This window comes from Lycorma delicatula, chromosome 1 (assembly GCF_047948215.1).
Source record: "Lycorma delicatula isolate Av1 chromosome 1, ASM4794821v1, whole genome shotgun sequence".
Classification (NCBI taxonomy): Eukaryota; Metazoa; Arthropoda; class Insecta; order Hemiptera; family Fulgoridae; genus Lycorma; species Lycorma delicatula.
In genome coordinates, this window is record NC_134455.1 from 195,218,750 (window position 1) to 195,236,430 (window position 17,681).

The window sequence follows — 17,681 nt, forward strand, 5'->3', positions numbered from 1 at the left end:
GCTATTATAGATGTGATTAGTCATAACTAGTTGTTTTTTGAAATGACTATAGATGATGGGTTGGTGGCAAAGGGCAACAGGGACTGTGCTGAACAAGCTGTGTGCCAAGTGGAATGCTTACAGCTGTACATGATTTCTATGTAGGTTAAACCTGCTTGATATTTTTTACATAGTTATTATATTGTATTATAGCTTGCACATTCACTTTCACTCACAAGATCAAACTAAACTGGATATCCCACAAAAGCTGTTACTCTAGATAGTGCTACATAACTGTGTCCTTGTTCAAATATGGAATTACCAGCATACTTGTTTTAAAACGCAGGTCTTGAAATTTGTGAATTGAATTAGCATAACTCAAACAAATTGGAAACTGTTTTCTCAACTGTTTTCGTGTGTTTGATAATTTCAATTATAACCAGAAAACTACTGTGTGGCATTTAAGTTTTAGCTGTAGGTATAAGATTCCATAGCTTTAACCTTCATGTAACCATAGCCTCTCCTTCTTTTTAAGGGCAACAGAAGCTCGAGTGCTCCCCAACCACGTAAATTTAAACCAACATTTGTTTTGCTTAAATTTAAACCAATATTTGTTTTGGTTCCGCCTGGCAACTGATGAGCTGTACGTTTGCAGGGAGGTCCAGTTGAACGAACACATGATGTTGAACTGCCCAGCTCTTATGGGGGGGGGGGGGCAGAACTCAGGCCACCATGGAACTTAGAGGTCAAGGGGAAAATTGGCCACTCACAAGCAGAGAGTCAATGTGTCGAGAGCAGCATTGTCGGACCGTGTGGGAGTTCCTTGATGCTGTTGCTTTGTTCAATTGACAGCTGTAGTTTTCCTAAGGAGAAGACTCCTTACTGCACTGCTGTAGGAAGCTAACTGAGAGATAATGGCTGGTTACCAGCCAGATTAAGGCTCCAAGCACATTATTGGTGGACAGGTACTTGCTGGCATTCAGTGGCCTAGGCGTGGCAGCAAGTTGCTGTCTTGGACGAGATAAATTTAATTATTGATAATCATATGTGTTTTAGTAGTTGACGGGGTGCGCCTACCAATTTTAGTGATATATGACAAGTGGGTGGTGGGGCACGCAAGTGAGCAGTGTATGATACCATGCTTATTCCGCTTACGCTTTTAGGTTAGCTCTAGGAGCTAGTTAGGACACTGGTTGCTAAACCTTTTTTGAGGCTCGGTAGCCGTTTGTGGCACAGACATTCGGTCTTATGTTTTAGGGCGACCGAATGGGTTGGTAGTGGGAGAAATCCCAAGCAAACAAACCTTCAAGACTTAAAAAGTACTATTCCAAAAGACTATCATTGTTTTTACGACAGTTTTTTGTTTTCTTGATGATTAATGAAATGCAATCACGTAGTACTGTGTATTAAGATTAACACTCTTTTACATTCTTTATATGTTCGAAAATAAAATTGCTTCTTTTTATTTTGGTTTTTCAAAATAAAAAGAAGCAATCTTCTTTGGGAATCAATCTTCTTCCTTAAACTAATTTCTAACCTAAACTGTGTACTATACTAGGTGATAGTTAATTTAATGAAATACTAGACCACTTAACTCCAAATGTGTTTTTGCAAACCATGAACCTCTCATGTACATAACTACTACAATTAGTTGTTTCAAATCTCATAACTCCACTATAAATATGAAAACATACAGATAAAAAATGTGTGTTTTAATTATCTAACAATTAATAAATCTCCCATTAACAAATATGTAATAGAAATAAATGTCTTTTCTTTATAAAAGTTTTTTGTTTCCTCTGAGAAATTTGGTAAATTGTGAGTTTTGAGGTTTGTGGCTGACATTATGTTCCTTTTTCCTCCAATAGAGAAGATAGTGATATGGATTCGGTCTCTGCCACTACTGATGAAGTTCTCAACCAACCTAATGATGTTGCTGATGAAAATCATAACAAAATTAATTGTACTGCTGTTGATGAACCTCAAGACACAGAAGATACAGTAAATTATGTTATCACAGTCAAGGATGTGTAGAGGTAAGAGGACTAGGTAGAGGTCAAGACAGTAATGGCAGAGGATGTGAGAGGGGCCGGCGACAAGGCTGTAAACAGGAAAGACCTGTCATTAGGTGGAATAGTAAGAGGTTGAATAATGTTTTTTCCACAGTTTACTGAGCAAAATAATGATTATCAGTACAGAAAAGGTTGGAAGCTAGTATAATACTTTTACAAGTGTTTTGATGATGAGTTTTTCACATTTATGGAACATGAAACTAAAAACTACTGCAGTGTCAGAAAAAAGTAAAGTGAATACGCATATACAAATTTGTCAGATGTTCTTGAAAATAGATAAATAACCTCCAAAAGCGCTAGAACATAATAATTAATTACATTGGTTGGTAAGCGGAAGTATAATTTATATATTTATATTATATATACAAGCAGGCCATGCTAAATAAAATTATACTATTACGAACTTTATAAAGTGAGGCCAATGGTAGATACTCTTACTGAAACATTCATTGCTTGTTATTTTTTGAGTAAATGTGTAGCAATTGACAAATCAATGATGCAATTTAAGGGTTGAAATACCCTGAAGCAGTATCTAAAAAAACCCACCGGGTTGGTCTAGTGGTTAACGTGTCTTCCCAAATCAGCTGATTTGGAAGTCGAGAGTTACAGAGTTCAAGTCCTAGTAAAGCCAGTTATTTTTACACGGATTTGAATACTAGATCGTGGATACCGGTGTTCTTTGGTGGTTGGGTTTCAATTAACCACACATCTCAGGAATGGTCGAACAGAGAATGTACAAGACTACACTTCATTTACACTCATACATATCATCCTCATTCATCCTCTGAAAAATTATCTAAACGGTAGTTACCGGAGGCTAAACACGAAAAAGAAAGAAAGTATCTAAAAGACAAACCTATAAAAAGGGATAGAAGGTATGGATGCTTTGCTGTGAATCTGGTTATAATTACACATTTGGAGACCTTTGTGCCAATGTAGTAAAAACAATTGATAGAGGGTCTTCGGAATAAAAACCATAATGCTTATTTTGATAACTGTTTTATTAATTATGAACTGCTAACTTATTTATTAGAAAAACAGATTTATGCCTGTGGTACAATACAGTCCAATCAGAAGTAATTACAGTAAATGTGAAAAGGAAATCTAAAGATAGCAGAGTTCTGCAAGTGCATTGACCTGAGACAATTCATTCAACCATTTGACTCGGACACTAAGTTGCTATCCAATGAAGTTGTAGGAGTAGGTAATTGAATTTTTTCAGTGTGAACTTCAGCTTCAGCAATAATAATTATATTGTAATTATGTACCTCATAGCTTAATTGGGGTGTATAATGCACTGCTTCACAAGTTTTGGGAAAAATTAGTTTTTAGGTATGTCTTCTTTGAAATGATTTGTTCCATTTTCTGTCTCTATTACTTTACTATTATCAAGTTGCTCTAAGTGTTCATTGGCATTAAATAATTCATTCTCTGAAAGATTTTGTAATCCAACTGAACAAGTACCAGCATCATTCAAGTTGAAGTCTTCAGAAATCGGAATTAAATGACCATTTTTGTAGATGATGAATGTTCCAGTGTCTGTAAGGTTATCAATATGAATAAACCTATTATCATCAGTTTTTGAAGGTATAGTAGATTTATTCTTATTTTCTTCATTCAACTGGTTTGCAGATAGTGCTAGTTGTAATATTTTTTTGTTCTTGAAGATATTTTGTGGCTGAAAAAAAACAGAACAGAATTAGTGGTCAGCAAAGAAAAAATATTACTGACCTTAGGTTACATCACCTTAACTCTACAGGAGTAGAGTACAGGTACCCAAATAATTCATTTTTTCATTACTATTGTACCATTACAACTCCTAAATTGCCTAGTTAACAACTTCATTCAGTAATTTGATCAATTTGGGTCAAAAGCTTTAAATTAGGTTAACACAAAAAAAACACAACTCCTATTTTACTCTATTTAACCTAAAAAGTTTATCTGTCAACAGAACACGTCACTTACAAATTCTTTTGAAATGTTATTTTTCATATTAAATTTAAAAATTATAGTCATTTGTATGATAAAGTAGTAATCGTTGTATTAATTACTTTTCAGTAAGTATACGATAGGGGTCAACAACAAAATAATAAATTACAAACAAACAACTCTGACTACTGCACAAGCCACACACTTTTGCATTGAGACAAGCTGCCATTACTGGGAGTTACTTGGTTTGCAATAATGAAATTCCCTCATAAAAAATACATGGTTTGTTTTCTTCTTTTTACTATGCTTTACCTTTTTTTTTTGGAGTTACAAGGACTGATCAAACTGAGGAGGTACCATAAAACTACACAGCAAAGTAAAAATCTCAAAAATGTATTTTTTTGAGTTACGAGGTTTGTTAATTAGGCTAATGATAATTAACATCCATATCTTCATCGCCTATCTCAAAATCACTTTTAATTAGTGGCTCAAATGATTCCCTATCACTTAGTCATTGATTTGCAAATGAAGTTTCTGAAACCAAAATTCAAGTATAGATATAATAATACAGTGCAAGCTAACAAGTCACCAAATTATTTTGAAAAAAGTAATTCATTTTTTCAATTTTATATGAAAGAATGATGATTATTAATAATTATAAAACACCTTAAGTTCCATAAAGACCCAATGTACACATTTATTACTAAAATCTAGTAATCTACAAAATAGGTTGAGACCTAATGTACACGTATGTGTACAAATTATTTTGGAAACTTGTCTAGCCTCAGCCTTGTAATGTGTCAATAATTAGTAAAAAATATACATTAAATAACATCTTTTAAAAAGGTTTACATTATACGCAATCTAAAAAATAAAATTAAAAATATTAGGATCCATAACATACGTGAAGCTTACGAAGAAGATGGCATGGGTAGATTACTGTTGAAAGCCATTTTTCTGATGTCGTTCTTAATTGGACTACTCGAACTCATTGTAATGTGAATGAAGTTCACTCTACAGAGAATGCTCTAAACACATTAAACTCAGAAATAACATAGAATATAAGGAATTAAATAAAAAAATCTATTTGTTCGCAAGGACCGAACAGGATATATAAAAAAAAATTGCATAAAAAAGTGGTATTACAAGTGATCACATTAATGAATATTTTTTTAGTGAATGAAAAGTTGCAACCTTTCAAGAGAAGCTTAACCATTACTTTAAATAACTCCTGTTTGTTGTTATCTTGTTTTTTTTTCACTTTTTTATTTGAGACTTTCAAACAGAGAGTTTTGATTATAACACAATCCAAGGTAAATACTGTATAAAGTTAAGAAAAATTATAAAACTTTCTTTTTTATGACTAAGTACACTGTGTATAGGTTAAGCCAAACTATTTCAAAATATATTGTAAATAAATATAATTCAAACATACGTTTTTCTTTTTCCCCAAATGAATTAAAGTTGTGTAAACCAGCTAGTGGTGTAACATGAGTACACCAACTACTATCCATTGTAGTTTGAAATTGCGAGGTATTATATAAGTACCACCATGCATCAAAGAGTTAAACAGTAATTTTAGTGTTTGTTTAAATTTTTTTTTAAAGAAAATTTTATACACTTTTAAAATTGAAAAATTAGCTCTGTTAAAAAACAAAATTACATTTTAAAAAAGATTTTTGTAATTATCTGAAGAATTTCATAAGAGATAGTCATCAAATCACATCTTACAAATAGTATTTCTATTTAAAAATGTTTCACAGTTGATATTACACGAGGCTGTATTCTGTAACCAGTTATTGTTTTGTTATTAAAAAAAAGAAGGATATGAGTTTGATCAGAAATAGTTTTATTGTTACATGAAAAAGCATACCTTAATTTACTTTTCTACTTAATTCTCACCATTATTAAAGCACTTCTCATATCTTATAAACAGTTTTTTCATTCCTTCCTCAAAGAATAGCACTGCTAGTTCTTTGAGAACTGGCAGTGTTCAAGGTAACCACTTTTGTATAGCATTTTTCACTCTGGCATCATCATAGTGCCTGACTAGCAAGGGATCAATTGAGATTGAGAAATAAGTAATAGTCAGTTGGCACCTAATCAGGACTACTACAGAGAGATCCAAAAAGCGCACAAATCAAAATAATATGTTAAGTAATAATATTAAAGAATTTATTTATTGTCACAACATACCCCTTGGTCCCTGGGGGAACAACATTCCCCCCCCGGACCAATAATGCATGTACAAACTCTTGAGGCCACTTTGTGGAGCACGTGTATACTAATATTAATCTCCGTTGTTATGTTCATCTTTAATTCCTCAAGTTTGTTTGGCATGTTATAGACCTTTCCTTTAAAACAACCCCACTGAAAGAAATCTGGGGACTTCAAATCAAGTGAATGTGGGGGCTGTAATCCTTTAGAGATGGCATGCTCACCAAAAAACTCGCACAAGAAATGCATGGTTTCATTAGATTTGTGACATGTAGCACTATCCTGCTTGAACCAATAATCATGTTTATCATCTTCAAGAATTGTAAGAAACTGTGTAATGATGTCTTGATTCACAACACTATTTACTGTAATTTCAAAGATGGGGCTAACTATTCTACAACGTAATATGGCACACCACATTCCCATGTTCTGAAAGTGTAAGGGGTTTTCATGTAAAATGCAGATTTTCAGTTGACCAAATTCTAGTGTTTTGACTGTTGACATGGCCAATAAGGTAAACCACACCTCATCATAGAAGAAAACAGGTCAAGCTCTGCAATTCCGTGGTTGTCAACAAATGAAGTTATGTACAGTACACTATGCACTTTTCTTTATCGGGTTCCTTTGATTGCTGAACACTATGAACATGATATGCACAAAAGTGTAACCACTTCATTGCTCTCTGAGCACTTCCATATGAAATCTGAGAATGCAATTCTCTCTTGAAGGTTTCCTATGAAGGTCTCTTGAAGCTTTTTGAAGGTGAATGCTGCATCACATACTTAACTTTAGCCAGTTTAGCATCTGTCAAAGTGGTTGGTCTCCCAGTTTTCTTATTGTCTGCAACTGATCCGCATTCTCTAAAAATTAATTATTAAGCTTGTTATGGTTGAATTGTTAGGTACTACCACATCCAGATATTTCCTATGAAATTTTCTTTTAACACATGCGTAAGAACGACTGGAATAATAAGAGCAGTGACGATGAAAACTCGTTGCTCTTGGAAAACGACATGTTTACCAAGTAACAAACAAAGCACTAATGCAAGCATTCTGTGATCAGTACACATGATCGTGGAATCTAGGTTTGTTGTTAATACCCATGGTGCTATCTTGCAGTAGCCAATAGAATTTCTCATCTATACTAGTATTTATAGATACTTTAATTTTGTTTTGATGTGCAAGACTTTTGGATCTCTCTGTACAAAGTGGTGCTTCAATATTGCTCCCAGTCAAATTGTAAAATGACTTGAGTTTTACTAGCAACACACAGACTAGCATGGTTGTGAAGCAACAAAACCTCAACTGAGTATGCCTCTTCTCTAGTTTTGAATTGCATGGCGCTGTGTCACAATAAAGCAAAGGATTTATAGTGTCACTTCTCGACAAGAAGTTGACTAATAAAATCCCCTTTCACATTCCAGAAGCCAGTTCGCATGACTTTTCATCTTGAAATTATGATTTTGAACTTCAGTTGTTTCAGAAACCTATGTATCATCATCTTGTCATTATTTGGCCCAAAAAAAAATCATCACCCGCATTTTCAAGAAAAAAACTGAGCAGAATCTAAATCACTTAGTTTTGTTAACCTCCATCAGCATTTTTGGCACTTAATGAGGTTAGAGTTTATGATAGCCGAGGTTTTGTATTATGATTTCATGCAAAATTGTTTTTGAGAAATTTCAAGAAATTCAATACATAATGAAGAAATTGTAAACTATATATTTAAAAAAAAATTTTTAACCACATGCGTAACCAAATCGCTGTTTAATATAGAACAGTGCCCCCACTCCTTTGCTTGTCATGCACATTACTGTGGCACCCATTGAACTGCCACACCCACTTTCTAATCATTCCATCACTGAGTGTTTTCAACATAAACTTCTCTAATTTGCCAATGAAGATCACCTCGTTTAACATTTGTCATGTTTAAAAATCGATAATTGCCCTAATTTCACTATCAGTAGAATCCTTGATTTAATTGAGCATTTTAAACGATGTTTAATTAACTGTAAACAAACTGTCGCTGTACTTGTAATGGCATCTATTCAAAGCCAATGAGTGAGAGAATGTGGCTCACATGCTCAGAGCTACGTCTGCAGTGCTACATTTATAGTAGAAAGAACTGTATTTAACTTTATGCTTCATATTACATTTATACCAAAAATTATCTCCATTAGTAGGTTTTCCATTTAATGTAGGTCTTTTTTATGTAGATTTTATTGTACTTTAAAGAAGGGTCTTTGGCAATTCAGCAAACTTATCAATCTACAACTCTTGCAAATTTAAAATGTTACATAATGTAATAAATACTCTGAAAATTAATTGAAAGTGTTCCATTTTTTATAACAGTGCTTTTTATGAAAGACTACATGGGCATGTAAATCAGCTTTCAATAAAAAAAAATGAACAGTAAAAAAGAAACATTAGTTTTAACAAATTAATAAATATTTACATGTTCACTTCAAAAGTTCAATCAAGTAGATATTGAAGATATCCGAACTTAGAAAACTATTTTTTCCACATTAATTCTGTTTACTCCTTTTGATTCCACTGGAATATGTATGAAAATGAGCTTCAAATAGTTGAAAAGTGATTGTGGAATGAATATTCTATATTTTAAAATTATAAAAAGTTCTCTTTCATCATTAATTTATTTGTAAGTAATGCTGTAAAGTAGGTGTGAGAAAGGTTTAATATTTGTCAGTTTTCATTTGGCTAATACAAATTTTATAATATCTGCAATTTCATTCTTTTTATATATATTTTCTTTTTTTGGTGTTAATTACAAACAAAAAATGTTTAAAAATAAACTATGTTTATTGTTATGTTTTGTAGTTTTTTTTTGCTTTTGAATATAAAAAGTAGGACTAGTTAATTTAATTAACTTACATGTATAAGAAGAAAAAGTATGTTTTTATTTTTAAGGATTTTATTGATCCGTAAGATTTAACATTTTATGTTACAGAAATGTGTTTTTTATTTTTTCATGGTTTATTTGTTGAATATATGAAAAATAATTCCTACCTTTTATATTCCATTATTATCATTATACTAAGCTTTTTATTAAAAGAAAAAATGTATCATTGCCTTTTTCAGTTGTTTAGTTATAGAATTAAGTGTTTTTATATACATATATATATATATATAAATATAAATATTAAGAAAATAAGTTTGTAAATATATTATTATTATATAGTTTATTATTGTAAACATTGTAGTATGGTAATCCTGATGTATTATGGATATTTGTAAAATGAAATATTATTGTAGTGAAGTTGTATTCCTAAAATCTGAACACTTTATAATTATTGACTTTTCGTTATTATTTATGATTAACTTAATCATTAATAATTAAGTTTTATTGAGTAAGAAACTATAGGTCTCCAGTTTTTGTTCCTATTTTAGTTTTATTTTAATTTGCCATGACATTGCATTTATTTTCATTAAAATTAACCCTTTTCCACGTGTCTGACTGTATTCTAAATTTTTTTCTCTATATTTGCTCATTATGACATTATTTTAATTTTACATTTACAATATGATTCTGCACGAGTTGCAGTGATGTGGTGTCTATGTAACCGTGTTACCATTAGTAATATTATATAAAAATAAAATAAGCGACACCTAATAATATTTGTAAATGATGTGTATAGCCTTAATAGTGAGCATTAACTTCACAGTGGTGAGAAGACAAATTTCTCACTGTAATGGGTGCATCTGTTGTTTACTCCTTGCCTGTTAGTAAAGCCTAAATGAATTAAATCAAGCCTCTGTATCAGTGATTCAACTTTAGAATAGAAATCGAAACTAATAATTGCATAAGATTTATATATAATTAAATTATGTATAGCTGTGGCAAACTCAGCCCATATGTCTCAAGAGTTTTAACCATAATAATAATAATAATAATAGCAGTTGTGTAAGTTTTTTTTTTTTATTTAAAAAATTACAAATATTGTAATTTTACAAACTTTTTATAAATTTGATCACTTAGAATTAGCACATTACAGGTTACATTAACTTTGAACCTAATCTGCTGGGTCACTCAGTTTTTTCCTGCAGTTAAGATTAGCAGGCTTGTGAGCATATTTCTCCAATTTCTAATGTCTAAGATTGAAAAAACAAATTTACATTTCACTCAACCTTTTATGAAAATAAATGTCACAAAATCAATATAAAAATTATATAATTAGCTAAATTCTTTGTAAATTTTGTAACTATCAAATTTAAATTAGTGCCAAGTAAGCTCCACTTACAAAAGGTTTTTGGTGTATGATTTTTAGTAAGTTTTTAAGATTTTCAATATTATTTGTTTTAACTTTGTAATTAATTGCAAGAGTATTACACCATTAAATTTCAATATGTTTGTAACATAAATAACACTAAACGTGATGTTGATAAAAAATAATGTATCCAGTGTTAATGATATAAACGTTAATAATAATCCTTGTGCGCTTGTTTTATACTTGCACAATAGATTAAAAGTTTGTTTCTGGAAATATTGCAGATCTCAGAAATAGTAAGGCATTAAAAAGACATTGGGTGGAAAAGGGTTGAATTACTATTTTTGTATATTTTTTTTTTTTTTTTTTGTTAGCATTATTATGTTGTAAAACAGAGGCCATAATAATAAAGTCATTAATAATTAAACTTTCCATTGGGCGGCTCCACTTGATATGTATGTCATTGCTTTATTATATTATTATTAAACTGTTTTTTTTATATAAAATCCATATTTATCCAAAATATAGAAAAACATAGGACTTGTACCTATTTATACAAAAATATCATTTACTTATGCCCTTTTATGTAGAATGTGTGAAAAATAAGAGAAAAAATAGTAAAGCTAATTTTTTACCAATTTATTTATGTATATATAATAATAACAGTTTATTTTATTATATTCTCTTAAGACCCACAGTTCACAAATGAGCACTAATATGTAATATTTTTGTTATATGTCCACCAATACTGTTTTTAAAGCCATGCATTATAATAGTACAAGTTTTATTCATTAGAGTTTAAAAATGTAATTTGTCCACATATGTAAACTTTTTTAGGTTGAATCCGAATGACCAATATGTTGACAATTTAAGGCATGGATGTATTTAAGAATGAATTGTTTATTTTTAGTAAAAGAAGAGTTTTCTTTTGTATATTATATAATTAAATTCTTTTTTATAACAAAATAAATTTTATAAAAAATGACTGCAGTTGTGTAACATTTTGAGATTTATAATTATCTGTAAAAAATATGAAAGTGAATTACAAAATAAAAACTTGAACAATTTTTTTTAAGGCTGGTTTAAATGTTACAATTAACAAATTGTATCCAAAAAGTATAATGAAAATCTAAAGATCTATTTTTTTGTGAAAATTAAGAAAACAATTTCTGTCTCTTTTTACACTTAAATACACCATGCCCATTACACAGTGTACAAGACTCTTTCTGATACAACCAAGTTGACGACATCTATGGGTGTTTGCTGAATCCATTGCATCTGGCATGTGTAATGCTGAGCTTGTTCTTTCGTCTGGTAATGCAACGTTTCCTGGACAGCCAGTTGTTTTCATTCAAACATTTTCACTTGCAGAGTCTGTATTTACATACAATAAGCAGCATTTACACCTAAAATCAACTACCGTGCTACATTCATTTTAATAGTGTAAATCCATAATTTCTGTTTTGTTTACTACTAAGGTTTTACAATCCTCCTTGTACTGAAGCCAACTGTTGACACATACTGTATCCATGAAATGGTCAAAAAATCAAACTGTCCACTTTTTTGTTTTGTGATCAGATCTGTAGTGTGAAATTAAACAGATCTACAGCTCTCGGGTTATCTTTGTATTTGTAAAGAATATGAGGTTGCTTAACTTGAATGTAATCCCTTTCTCTCTTCTTGAGTACCTATTAACATCCCCAACTGATTGAATGTCATGTAGTGTAGGTGACATAATCAATGTTATATTATCAGTCCATTTCTTGTCTTGTTATAAGTCCAGTTCTTCCCTCATCTTACAATTCCAGGACTTTTTCTTAATAGTTAGTTGCTGGTCAGTTTTCAAATTAGTATTTGGAGATCTTTGCAAGCACTGTTCCTGTACCAGATTTGCCATGTGCTTTCAATGCTAAGAGTAAAGCTACACCAATAAAAAATCTACAAGTACAGCGGTCAAGTACATGTTTGTTCCAGGAGGGCAAGATTCACTAAGATGGAGTACTGCTCGTCCTCCGGACCTAATTTGTAATTACTATTAGTTTCATCAGGCAATCTAGTCGTATCACTTTGATAAATTTCAAAGTCTATAATTACACCTCGTTTGCCTGTGAGAACATAATTTATTAATCCAGTTGGATTAGGTTTGTGTGGAACATCTTTTGAATAGTGATATGGCCGGTAAATGAAATTATTTGTTCATAAACACTAACACTTTGGGTAATCTCATACATCGATATGAAAGTTCATAATAATTAGTCTTACTTTTCTGCTCTTGAGTTATTTCATTATTATTAACGACATGAATAGCAGACCTAATAATGAAATACCTGTCTCTAGGTTCTGCTTTGCTTATTAGTTTTAAAATGATAGTCCTAATTCAATCAGATTTTTGGATAGCGTAATGTATTCATTAACAGAGTCATGCCAACAAAACTTTTGATTTCAGTTGCATTAATTTTAAGAACTTTCATGGTTTTTAAATTATAAAAATTATTAGTCTGTAGCAACTAAATTAAAAAAGTCTTCTGCAAAATATTAATAGAAATACTGCCTTGGTTTCCACCTTTCTCTTACATCGTAATGCCTGTCCTCGGTGAACTGGAGGTAGTCTGTAGCCAAAAACTTAATAAATTTTAATTCTATCTAATGCTAAATGGGCCAGTCCATTTGAGGTGACCCAAAGGTGGTTGCTTGACCAATTAAAAAAAAATTGAGTCTTACTCACTTTCCTACATGTTTCAGGACCTTAAAACTATATATTTTTTTTTAAGTGGTTATACTGTGACAGGCATTTTTGTTATGGGGCACACACCTATTTTTGTGATTGTAAGGGTTTAAGGAAAAAATCATAACTAAAAAGCTATTGGTCCTGGAAGGATGAAACAAAAAACTATGTATTCATATTTTCTCAAGGTAAAAGATTGGTCCAGTGGTCTATTTACCCATCTTTCTTATTTTTATGAGAAAATTACCAATAAAGTTGAACATGAAAAACTGTGAAATTTCACTTTTGGTAATTTTTTTCTAGAGGAGGGGATGGCACATAGTTTGAATTATTTTTTTATATGTAGGTATATGTTAGTAGTTTTACCAGAAATAACATTAATGGTGATTTTGTAAATTTTTAAAGGTGAATTTTTACAAATTTTTGAAAACTAATTTTTAAAAAAAAAAAATTTTGGCTTTAAAAAACTCTGATGGGGCTGGTGATAGAAATCTCAAATTTTCATAACTTGCAGTGTTTTTGTAGATGTTTATGGAAAATAAAAAAGTTTATTTTTTATTATACTAATAAAAAAGTTATTACCTGTTAAAAATCATGAAAAACCTGTTAAAAGCAATACAGTTTTAACTCGCTAAATTAGTGCTCCAAGGAAGTTTCTTGTCTTCTTGGCATTTTAATATTTTTATATTTAATTACTATAGTTGAAATAGGCTTGTTTGAATCATTCAGCTGCAGTGTTCATATTACAACAGGCACTTAAAGTCATTTCCAGTCATCAGGAAAATTCATGTTGCACGTGCTGATTTATGCTTGTTGCATCATTTAGCTTTGCAGTTACAGACTGGTTAGTTTGACATTAGTCAGTGACCTGCTCACATTTTTACAAAGTGTCTCAAATTTCATCCTGCGTTTGGAAGTGTTTATTTAATAAATAAGTCTTACTTAATAATATTGTATTTGCAAATTTTAAAATCAGTTGAATTTTTCATTATTTTCAAGTAATTTCACGTAAAACAATGTTTCATAGGAATTTATGTGAATGAAGAGTATCATAAAACAGTTTATGGTACAGTGCCAAAAGAACTCATTAAAGTTTGTGAATTTAGTAATGAACACCAATAACTTATATTTTTAGGTGTTAATTCAGATGTCACTTGTGTATGTAAATATCATGAAAAAATATTTTTGTCAAAATTCAGTCACCTGTATGGACAGTTCTGTTGTGACCCTTTGATAACTCATAAAAAACCAGTTAAGGAAAACAAGACAAATGACATTAGAGCAAGCTCTTAAGGAACACATTTTTCCAAATTTAAATTTAGTTCCTGGAAGTCTCTTTTTATTAACTATTTCAAAAGTATTTCTTTTCAGCAGAACAAATAACTGTATGAATGTGAAGACCAAGAGCAATACATTGCCCCACATCACAATATTGAACAATTAGATGCTGCTTGTAGCATTTCGGATGTATCATCTCCATCAAAATTGAAAAAATTAAGCACAGATCAAAGTCCATCAGCATTAAAATTAAAAATAAATAAGGTGTCTGAAAAATAATAAATTTTCATTGCTACAAAAACAGGTTATTTCATTGAAGAATAATTAAAATTCTGCTACAATTTAGTGTTTCTTCGATAGTGCTTACAAAAATAAACCAATATAAAAATAAAAATGAATTCTTAAAAAAAGATGTATGCTACTCTTTGAAATCTCAGTTTGAGCAAGCTTTACAAACATTTTTGAATCAATATTGTATTAGGTTACTGGTATTGGTTAAGTTATCATTAAATTACAGCCCACCATTAATAATTAAAAAAAAAAACTATTTTATAAATATTGTAAACATCAACTTCAACAACATAGGGCTAAAAAAAAAATTGTACGAGTGCAAAGAAGACAAATTTTATTTAGCGAGTCAAAATGGGTATCACTCTTATCAGGTTTTTCATGATTTTTTAGAGGTGGTAACTTTTTTTTATTAGCTCAATACACAAGAAACTTTTTTATTTGTCATAAACATCTACAAAAACACTGCAAGTTGTGCAAATTTGAGATTTTTATCATCAGCCTCATCAAAGTTATTTGAAGCCAAAATTTGAATTAAAAAAAAAAAATAGTTTTCAAAGATTCAACAAATTTAGGGATAGGTATATTACCATTAATATTATTTTTAGTAAAACTTCTAACATATACCTACATATAAAAAAATAATTCAAACTGTGTATGCCATCCCTGCCTCTTGAAAAAAATTACCAAAAGTAAAATTTCACAGTTTTTTATGTTCAAATTTACTGGTAATTTTCTCATTGAAAGAAGAGAGGTAGGTAAATAAACCACCGAACCAATCTTTTATCTTGAGAAAATATGATTAAATTGCTTTTGTTTCATCCTTCCAGGACCAATAGTTTCTTAGTTATGATTTTTTCCATAAACCCTTACAATCACAAAAATAGCTGTGCATACCATAACAAAATTGGCTGCCACAGGTAAACTGCTGAAATAAAGAATTTAAAAAAATAGGTTTAATGTCCTGAAACATGTAGGAAACAAACTGGTAAGTTTCAATTTTTTTGGAATTGATCAAGCAACCAGCTTATTTTTTTTTGGGACACTTCAAATGGATTGCCCAAATATATCTTTTGGAGACTATATTTTATTCTCTTAGTATATTAAAGTATATCCCTGCTAAAATAAAAATAATATAATACTTTTCTAGGACATAGATATCTTCATTAGAAGTTTTTTTTTTTTTTACTTGCAATTTCTTCAGTATCAACAATAAAGTCAGAGTTCTGAACTTTGCTTAGTTACAGTAGCATATTTTCTGTTTGGTATGTGTAAGTCTTTGTAGCATTGTAACATATGTGTAATATAAATATCGTCATAAAAAGCAAATGTCACAAAGACTGTGAAGTTAACTTCACAATTATACAAAATTAAGAAATATGTTGACTAATCTAATGCACTCAATACACTATTATTTAAGATAAATTCACCACATAAGCTTAGAACTTGAACATTGAAATCCGATTTAAAATTATACCGATTTGAATATTACATATAATGCTAGTAATTATATTATTTTGAATCAATGTCAAAAAATGATCGGCAGCTTTGTCAAGATGAACAGACATCGATAAGAATACCCATTTACACTGTGATAGATGTACTGATAAAAGAATCAGTTGGTCAGTTTTAAGGTATAGAATAGTTCTCCATAGATTTTGACTAAAATATAGTGATCCTGTGTATTTCTGGTATATCAGTGATTCTTAATTTCAGTATCGGATCTAGGAAGCAGCTCTATGCAATTTACCTAATCTGAGCAGGAACTGAAAATTTGGGTCTTATGAGTCCAGTTATGAGGAAAAACATCAATTCTTTGTGACAAAAAACATCTAACTTAGCCCAATGGAATGTTTTATGTAATAATGAATAAACTATCAGGTACATATGAAGCAAAGTATGTTATATAATATGAAATAAAACATAGGCAGTGTATATTTTATTATAACTAGTATTACCAAGTTCAAACAATTTAATTGTAGCATCAATGCCATAAACGATGATTGAAAATGTCAAGCAAATCATATTTATGTAACTGCAGTTTTTATGTGGTTTGTATTGTTTATATTTTGCCACATCTTTTGTGCAATTTTAATTAGATTTGTTAGATGCAATTGCTTAATTATAATTTATATGGCAAAATAAAATATTTATTGCTGCATCTTAAAGGCCTCTATGCTGAAAATATTTTTGTATATAGTGTATATTTAAGTATTCATGTATTATTATCATAATTATATATTGTTTATGTAAGTGTACCAGATTTTAGCAAAATGCCTTACACAGTAGAAATGTGTACGGTCCATTTATACATTAAGTTATGTGAAGCCTTAAGTATATAAAAATAGTTATTGTGTTAATACTCATCACATAGTTTGAAGTACAAGCCTGTTGATGTTCCTAAGGCATTTATAAAACTGTTCTCGCAGTATTTTCATTTAATTAATACTTTATGTACTGATTTAATAAAATATTATGTAGAAATTTTTAAGAAAAGAGACATTTTAAATGTAGTTTATCAGTAGCTACATTTAGTTTTTTCTCAGTAAAATAATTAAGCCATCTCTTTTGTTATAGTAGAAATTTGGTATTTTTATTTGCTCATTGTCTTTCAGATTTATTTTTTCACAAATTTTCATTATAGAGTAAGAAAGCTATTTTGAAAATATTTGTTAAAAGTTTTTAAAGTGAGATTACTAAAATCCAATTTAATTTATAATCTTAAAATAATTTTACATTAGTTAGTATTACTTTTCTATACTGTTTAATGATTTTTTATTTTCAGTTTTTGTTTACTGTAAAATAATATTGTAGTAACATGTAATTATTTATCCATAACATATTTATATGTTAGCGAACTGCAAATAAAAATAATTTTTAGGATTATGTTTTTAAGGATTGCTTTATTGGCAGTCTTGTTTTTTTTATTTTTTAATGATTGAACTAGTTATTTTAATGATTATTGCTT

At 30.1% G+C, this 17,681-nt stretch overlaps 1 protein-coding gene across 1 annotated transcript in view; it reads left to right on the plus strand.

Moving 5' to 3' along the window:
* LOC142318241 (uncharacterized) overlaps positions 1-17,249 on the plus strand; it is a 52,555-nt gene extending 35,306 nt beyond the window's left edge. Inside the window, exon 6 of the mRNA XM_075354804.1 lies at positions 16,430-17,249. The gene's annotated coding sequence lies outside the window, so the exon portion shown is untranslated. The remainder of the gene's footprint in view (positions 1-16,429) is intronic.
* Positions 17,250-17,681: the final 432 nt, after the last annotated feature.